We start from the raw sequence: 9,525 nt of genomic DNA, 5'->3' as shown, positions 1-9,525 counted from the left end.
CATTGGGGTGGAAGGGGAGTGAAGAGGACGTGAAACTTTGATGAATTTACCTCAGAGTCGCGTGTTAATGCGTGCGCATATTTGTAACGGGAATTAAAAATGGCGTCCACCCCGCAGCGAAGTTGTTGCTACCCGTTGCCAGGGGCAACCGCCGTGGTCCGCGCCGGCCGGCAATATTAAATAAATAAATAACTAAATAAAGAGCAATCGCACTAAATCGATAATCGGTCCGATTTAAAGTTTAGAGACGAAAAATCGGAAATGCCTAAGTTTACCGCGGGCCGGGGGCGTGCCCACCTGCAAAATGTAATCTCGGCGAACCCCACGGTCCGAGAGCTAAATCCCCCGGAAGGGAGCGTACGCAGACGGACAAACAGACAGACAGACAGATAGACAGACAGAGAGACAAAAAATGAATTATATAGGTTAGATGAAGGAGCATTTTGATTCTCCATGGGAAAATGGAGAAACATAAATTAATAAAAAATTTGAATTATTGTTAATAAACATTTTGATTCTAATGATTCGACCAGGACTTTTCATTCTGTGGAATGAATATGTGATTGTAATAATTGTACTCTCCATTCTGCTTCTGTCTACTACAAAATTTCAACTATTTTTTATAGTTATAATTACCTAAAAAAATGTATGATCATAAGAAAATTTCAATATAATATTCTGAACATCTGCAGTTTTATTTAGGCGTTGAATATTTGTAAGTTAATTTTATGCTAAGTTTCAGCTTTCTAATGCCTCCTTTTAAATGTTTCTCCTATAAGTGCAGCGCCACGTAAAATACGCACTACAATGACAATAGTTTAAAGTGATTTGAAGCATGTTTTAGTTTCAAAATGTAAATATGGTTGGGGAGGGGCAGAGCCTAGTGACGTCATATTTGAGGGGGGTCTGACTTTCTGTGACGCCGTGTGACGAGGGGGGGGGGGGGGCAAAAATCGCCCAAAATCGCGTGACGTCATTTATGGACGGCCCTATTCACAGATGTCTAGTTGGGGGTTGCTCAAAAAGTTACAACAATACAAAAACACGATAGGAGTGCAGAGTACAGGAAAGGTAAGCAAATCACTTCAAAAATATATACAAATGAAACTCAACTAGGTTCATCCTACCAGGTAAAGCCCACAGAGCTATTAGCTTTTTTTCAGAAGCCAGATGGCCACAAATGGTAGAGGGTACGTCGGGATAAGAGGGGATGTCGGCAGGAGGAGTAGATGAGAGAGAGCAGCTGATGATGAGGAGAGAGCAGTGCATGAGGAGGATGAGAGAGAGTTGCGTGTGAAGGAGGGATTGGAGGACTGGAACGCTTTGCCTGTCTCCGGGTGTTGGTGCGGAGTGTTCGCTCCCAAGAGAAAAGCAACCTCTGTCTGCCTCCTGTGTCTCTGTTGTGTCCACGTGTCTCCCTCACGGTCTGTATCAATGTCCCTCTGAAAGCAACGAGCGATCTGACGAAGGCCTCGGCCACAACACAGGCGGCGTGTGCCGTGTCCAGGGCCGTCGTCTCCCTCGCCCGCTGCACACGTGTCACAGCCGTCTTTGTCTCTCTCCCCAGTGCCGTCTCACTCAGCTCGGAGATGTTCTCTGAAACAAGTATAACCAGTAAAAACAAAGTTTTTCACTATAAATCCTTTATATGCGTGGCGGCTAGAGTCCTCTCGTCCTCTGGCTTGAGATGGCTGCCACGTATGGGTCAGATGATTGCATGCCACCATTAAGCAATTGGTGATTAAATATAATATTTTTGTCCTAAAAAGTGTAAAATTTTGGAAAAAAATGTTCACGAACATTAATTGTCACGCCCAACGAGTCTGTGTGTAAAATGTCAGCTCGATTGGATCACGGGAAGTGGGTTAAAAAACGACCGCAAGATTTACACGGTCGTAAGCAAGCAAGCGCACTTAATATGAAGGATTTAAAAAGTGGCGTTTTTTCTTAACTTTAACAACCCAGGACAGCGATTGCTCAGCCAGAAACCATCTTCTCGGTTGAAATTGTTTCTGTGTTTGTATATGTAGATAGCCTCATGAAAGAATATCTTCTGGCTTAGCAATCATTGGATGTGATTAACCATTTCGGGTCTTAATTGTGTTCACGCTTACGGTGACTTTCAGACCGCATTCCATTCTCCTTCTCTCCCCCCTCCTCCGTTCCGAGCAAAGATGGACTCGTCCGTCTGAACGACCGCTAGTTGCTGTCCGTGGTGCTGACGTTAAGAAAAAAACGCCACTTTTTCAAATTTTCTTGCTGTGGTTTTCACACCTGACGATGATTGCCTGTGTTGCAATCGAAACGTCGTGAGAATTGTATAGTTTTATTTTTATTATTTTATTATTTCCTTTCTACGTGACTTTACCGAAAGAGCCAAGAATATGAATCCCTGCAGTCAGGAAAGCTTTAAATCGAAATTTAATTGCATCATTACTATAAATTCCCTAACATCAGAATCAGAATCTTTATTTAGGCTGGAGGGATCCGATGAGCTATAAAGCTCTTCTTTACAGATGTCCAGTTCGGGCTGGTTACATGTAATTGCGGTATTGCTATCAATATCTGCAGGAATCCGCGAAACTTCGGCGAGGATTTGGGCAGTCCTCGATTTACGAAGGGAATCTGTTCTAACAACATACAAAGAGAAAAACAAAGATCCCCGTGTAGCCTTGGTAGACTGTCGGGGCAAGTGCTGTTAGTGAGCACCTATGAAGGCCGGCACGGCACACGAGGGGGTGGGTGGCTAGTACCATGCCCGGCCACCTTTGTCTCCCCAGTAGCGATGTTTACACACCACACCAGGTACTCATTTCAGGCTGAGTCGACCTAGGGGAGGCCCAGGACGCATTCAGATAATCCTCACTGGTGTTGGCCGTGAGCGAGAATCAAACTCGGGTCGCCGGGTTCGTAGTGCAGCGCGCTAACGTCTTCATTACAACAAAGCGCTCACGACTACACTATTGCTCCCGACCCAACTTTCACGTACACACAAAAAAAGATAAAGATCCCCCTATAGCCTTAACAGACTGGTGGGGCAAGTGCTGTTAGCGAGCAGCACATCTGAAGGACCGAATGGCACACGAGGTGGGTGGCCAGCACCACGCCCGGCCACCTTTTTCTCCACAGTGGCGTTGTTTACACATCGCACCAGGTAGGCATTTCAGACTAAGTAGACCTAGGTGCTCGGGGATAATCGTCACAGCTGTTAAGGCACATTCACATGCACACAGACTAAGATCCCTCACATAGCTTTAACAGACTGTTGGGGCGAGTGCAGTTAGCGAGCAACTATGAAGGCCGACACGGCACACAAGAGGGTGGGTGGCCAGCACTACAGCGGACCGCCTTTGTCTCCCAAATGGCGATGTTTACTGGTACTCATTTAGGCCGAGTCTTAAGTGCAGGTGTTCCTAAGGCGGGTGCTCATACGTCGGGTGTTCGTAAGTCGAGGGCTTCCTGTAATTTTCATTTTACGGTCCAGCTGATTTTAACCAGAAACCGATAACCTATGGTATTGGTAACGACCTATAACAACTGCAGATAGACTCTAAACTAGCTTAAAGAAAAATCTGTGGTTCATGTGGTGGATGGAGCTGAACAGGGCCAACTGTTGGAGGGGCGAGGCCAAGGCAAGGAGTGAGGCCAGCCTCTGGAGAGGAAAAAAGGGAGACATGTGTGAGTTATGGCACAGATTATGAATCGGCTTACATAAGCCGGTGTGTTCACAGCATTAATTTGAGTAGTTCTCAAAGTATAGAGTCGGAAGATAACTTATTTTGACCGTATTAATCCAGCTGGCTATGGTATTAAATGTGAACTTTGTACGACGTATGAATTTTATCTCAGATTTTTTAAAATATATAATCCAGTGCGTGACACAGGTCGGGTGTTTGATGGCAATCTGAAACACCCACCAGAATCACCCATGGGGGTCTTTGGAATTGCACATTGCCTATGTTATGACTCTTGACCTCGATAAAAAAAACAAGTCACGTGCTGCAGTGCAATGACAACTTAAAAGTACTTATTTTTTAATACGCGACATCTGGTCAATTGCTCTTCTTCATAGCACGTAAAGCCAACACGTGCGTCAACAACATTGCCGGAGCAGCCCCTGCTGGACTAAACGCGCTATTGTGCCACGGAGACAATACGCATTAGACGGCCAAAAGCGAGTGGTGTCAAGTATGATCGTGATTATTATGAGGCTTTTCGATTTAAAACTTTCGTGACTGCAGGGATTCATCTTCTTGGTTCTTTCGGTAAAGTCACGTAGAATGGAAATAATAAAATAATGAAAGTAAAACATAATAAAATAATTCTCACGACGTTGCGGCCACAACGCAAGCAGCCGTCCTCAGGTGAAGAACAGGTCTGTCGGGAAGACAGCGTCTGAATGAAACACCCCAGGCTTGGAGCGTATATTTAAGCTGGGTTGGAGGGGGAAGAGCGCCTTGACAAAATAATTTGCATATCAAGAGGAATTTAGCATATTTATGGGAAATGCAAATATGGGATTAGTACTACTTGTGAAATGCGTAGGAGGTGGGCGGGGGATTTCAAAGTCATATTATGCCCGTGCATTATGCAGGATTAGCAGCATCAAAAGGAGGGGATAGGGGTAGCATTAATAAAGGGAAGGAATGTTAATAGTATGTAGATACAGTAACTAGACAACCACGTAAAAAACTAAAGTATAAACTACATAGTATCATCAGTATACTAAATATACTCTCCAATAAGCTGAGCTACTAACAGTAAGTAATACATTACAATTCTACGTCGCAAAAAATATAATATGCTTCCAGCTAAACTTTTTTCCCTTACATCACAAGGGTCTACCCCGTACTATAAGCTGCCATAGACAAAACCCAACATTAAATTATATACTGTATTACTATACACCACCCTATAACCTTCGACTATACATTGTAATATTTCACTATGTATTATTCTACCCACCCTACTGTAAATCACACTGTTGTATATTCACTATACAATTACGATACTATATGCCAGTTTTCACAGTAGGGGGATGGCTATGTATAATCCCAATTGAGTAATGTGTACTTTATATCAGAATATATTACACTACAGTATACCATTTTGCGTGAAAACTCGGAATCATTATCTCGAAGTTAGCGGGGGTGGGGCGTCTTTACTTATTAGCATCTTTAGTATCTTAGAATAATACATAGCATAACATTACACTATGTATTATTCTATCCACCCTACTGTATATCACACTGCTGTATATTCACTATACAATTATGATACTATATATTGCCTTATACATTATATTAAACATTACAATTTTATACTATTTATTATTATACAATCTGCTATACACTATACCATTGACCGTCGAGTGAAAGATACTAAGAGGAAGCAACATGAAACACCACCACGCTTGGAGCGTATATTTAAGCTGGGTTGGAAGGGGGGAAGGGCGCCTTGACAAATGAATTTGCATATCAAGAGGAATTTAGCATATTTATGGGAAATGCAGGTATGTGATTAGTACTACTTGTGAAATGCGTAGGAGGTGGGCGGGGGATTTTCAAAGTCATATTATGCCCGTGCATTATGCAGGATTAGCAGCATCAAAGGGAGGGGATAGGGGCAGCATTAATAAAGGGAAGGAATGTTAATAGTATGTAGCTGCAGTAACTAAACAACCATAGATGTTGCACTTAGAGAGCAACATCTATGATGGCCGGCACGGCACACGAGGTGGATGGGCAGCAATGGGTCCGGTTGCCTGTCTACCCAGTGGGGATGTTGACACACCGCACTCGGTGCTCAATGAAGATGAGGTTGACCTCGGGGAGGCCGACCTCAGCAGGAACCTGCGGATCTCCCGTGAGGATTTTGTGAAGAGGAGCGGGACGCGACTTCAAAACTCCACTCGCATCACGATGTCCCCCAATGTCCTCCATCATCACCGCCCATCACCATTCCCTACCCAATCCCATCACACTGTACCCCCTCCACATCTCAGTTGCATACCTGTCAACCCATACGATTTACCTGTATTCTTGTATGGGGAAATTGAGTTTTCAGGTCCATAAGGCGTAAAGCCGTTTTAATATGGGCAAATGTTTTCATATTTCTTACAGATAAAAAAAAAGACTTTTTATCAATTTGTTTGTTTCTCCCTTGTGATGGGACTTTGTAGGATGAACGTTGAGATTTATAAGGGCACGGGGTGACCAATAAGGTCTGAATTTGTCTGTCATGAGGTAGGCACTGATAAGGGGTTGACATGTATGCAGTTGCTTTCCCCATCAAACCTCAGCGACTCTCCCAATCAGCATGACCCCCATCCTTCCTGCAATCACCCTCTCCAACCCCCACGAACATCACCAATCTCCATCACTCCATCCGCATCACCCGACCAACTCGAGTCCCATAATCACCATGAAGCTGGCCCATCACTGTCATCACTACCAGCATACATATTAACTTTAAAAGATTTTAGTGACTGAAGGAATATATTCTGAATCTTTCGGTAAAGTCACGTAGAAAGAAAATAAATTAAATAATAATAGAATACGACGTTTCGATTGCAACACAAGCAACCATCCTCAGGTACGAATGAATGAGAAAACAAAGCAAACTTAGAAATATAATGCAATCGAAACGTCGTATTCTATTATTATTTAATTAACTTTTTTTTCGAAATGACTTTACCGAAAGAACTAAAGAGTAATTCCTGCAGTCACGAAAGCTTCGAATCTAGTTTAATATATTTTGACTTACAACTTTCGTGACTGCAGGAATTCATATTATATGGTTCTTTCCGTAAAGTCACGTAGGTAGAAAAAATAATAACAATAAAATAATTTTAAAAATAATTAAAATGTCGCAACACAAACAATCGAGGCCCTTGCCCTTAGAGTCTGCAGGGGCGACACGGGGGATCTGTCTACTGTTGCACTGGTCAACAACAACAAAAAATATTTTTTTCTGGCCTGGACTTTTGCAGCTGTTCTAGACTAATTTCAGGGTGCTGATTCCAAATCTGATCTCAGATTTTCTCTATCACATCTCATTTTTATGCTATCGGCATACCCCATTTTCATTGATTTTACCCGAAATTAACTCCGTCACTTATGATTGCAAGTTTTTGCGAGTCAGTGATTGCTTTATGGTTAAAATATGGTGCTGTATTTTTAGGATAGTGTGTTTATAATATCATTTTATGTAGATATCCACATTGACTTAATATTTTTCTACTGCAGTTTTTTATTGAAAATGCAATATTTGATATCTCAAAAAACCTGATGTGATAGACAAAAACTGATGCCAGATTTGGAATCAGCACCCCAAAATTACCTTAAAATCGTTGGAATACCTTATGCCAGAAAAAGTGTGTTGCAGTGCGTATTTAATGTGGCGCTGCACTCTGATGTCGTAGGATAAAACATTTATTAAAAAGTCTATTTAATTCAGTAGAACGTGTCGTCTATATTTAATCAAAGTTGCGCATTTTGATGTGACGTCAAATTTATCAACCCCCCCCCCCCTTGTCACACAGTCACAATGTCTGACCTCCCCCCCCCCAACAGGTGCGTGACGTCATTAATGGACGGCCCCTTCGTTTAACAAGTAGGTTTTCACTATACCAATCCAAGGTTATTTTTTGGGTTATGCGATCGAACCCAAAATGGCCCCCTTCATTATGGGTTCATGGGCTGACAAACGACCCTGACAGACTGTAGGGGCAAGTGCTGTTAGCGAGTAGCAGCACCTATAAAGGCTGGGATGGTACACGAGGGGGGGTGCGGCCAACACCACGTCCGGCCGCCTTTGTCTCCTCAGTGACGATGTTCACACATCACACCAGGTACTCATTTGAGGCCGAGTCGACTTAGGGGAGGTCCAGGACCGGTTCAGATAATCGTGACTGGTATTAGCCGTGAGCGGGAATTGAACCCAGGTCGCCGGGTTCGTAGCGCAGCGTATCGATAACCGCTACACCACCATCCCCCACAACTCACACAAACTGACACACACAGAGGATTCATAATGGGTGTGTCTCTCAGAGGGTTCACAATGGCAGTCTCTCTTTCTCAGTGGATTCATAATGGCTGTGTCTCTCGGGGGATTCACAATGGTTAAGACGGAGACATCCGAGATCCTGGGTTTCCAGCCCTGGGTCCATGTGTATAAGCAGCATCTCCTTTGGCCCCGTGTGTCTCTTCAGGGAGGGTCCGGGCGGCATGGCCTCGCGGGGACAAACAGACCGCTCAAGGCAACGCAATCAACAGGACGTAAGAAACAAAGACAGCCCGGTCAAGACGGAGAAACGTTTTAATGTTTGCATTCACGCTCTCGGGCATCCCGGCGGAAGGGGCGAGAAGCGGCGATTCACGGACCGCCCTTAAAAGCTGGGGGCTATGATCAAGCGCTTGGAGCCAACGGGGAAAAACAAACAACAACGGGGAAAAACAAACAAAAACGGGGGTCCAAATTGGCCAACGGTGGCTTCCCCTAATACAAGTTTTTATTTATTTAGGTGTTAGACCCCTTATCAGTGTCTACACCCAGACCTGTCAACCCCTAATCATACAAACTCCACTCACTATAATCAGGTGACTTTCAGCCACAGATTATTCAATGCGCATAACTGTAGTTTGCGGCTACATTAACCAACTGTTCGATCAATAAAACACAAACGCAACACCGTGCAGTATTGGGCCCGCCCTAGACCCACTCGGCCCAAACTCAGTCTGGTGGTTGTCTGCACCTTCATTGGTGTCCATGCCTTGGTAATTGAGATGTCAACTACCTCACCTGTTATACAGGCCTTGGTAATTGAGATGTCAACTACCTCACCTGTTATACAGGCCTTGGTAATTGAGATGTCAACTACCTCGCCTGTTATACAGGCCTTGGTAATTGAGATGTCAACTACCTCACCTGTTATACAGGCCTTGGTAATTGAGATGTCAACTACCTCGCCTGTTACACAGGCCTTGGTAATTGAGATGTCAACTACCTCACCTGTTATACAGGTCTTGGAAATTGAGATGTCAACTACCTCACCTGTTATACACGCCTTGGTAATTACGATGTTAACTACCTCACCTGTTATACAGGTCTTGGTAATTGAGATGTTGACTACCTTACCTGTTATACAGGTCTTGGTAATTGAGATGTCAACTACCTCACCTGTTATACAGGCCTTGGTAATTGAGATGTCAACCACCTCACCTGTTATACAGGCCTTGGTAATTGAGATGTCAACTACCTCGCCTGTTACACAGGCCTTGGTAATTGAGATGTCAACTACCTCACCTGTTAGACAGGCCTTGGTAATTGAGATGTCAACTACCTCACCTGTTATACAGGTCTTGGTAATTGAGATGTCAACTACCTCACCTGTTATACAGGCCTTGGTAATTGAGATGTTAACTACCTCACCTGTTATACAGGCCTTGGAAATTGAGATGTCAACTACCTCACCTGTTATACAGGGCTTGGTAATTGAGATTTTGACTACCTCACCTGTTATAC

This window comes from Lethenteron reissneri, chromosome 37 (assembly GCF_015708825.2).
Source record: "Lethenteron reissneri isolate LAM-NWPU_2019-01 chromosome 37, ASM1570882v1, whole genome shotgun sequence".
Lineage (NCBI taxonomy): Eukaryota > Metazoa > Chordata > Hyperoartia > Petromyzontiformes > Petromyzontidae > Lethenteron > Lethenteron reissneri.
The sequence above is the reverse complement of the archived record's forward strand: the minus strand, read 5'-3'. Positions refer to the sequence as shown.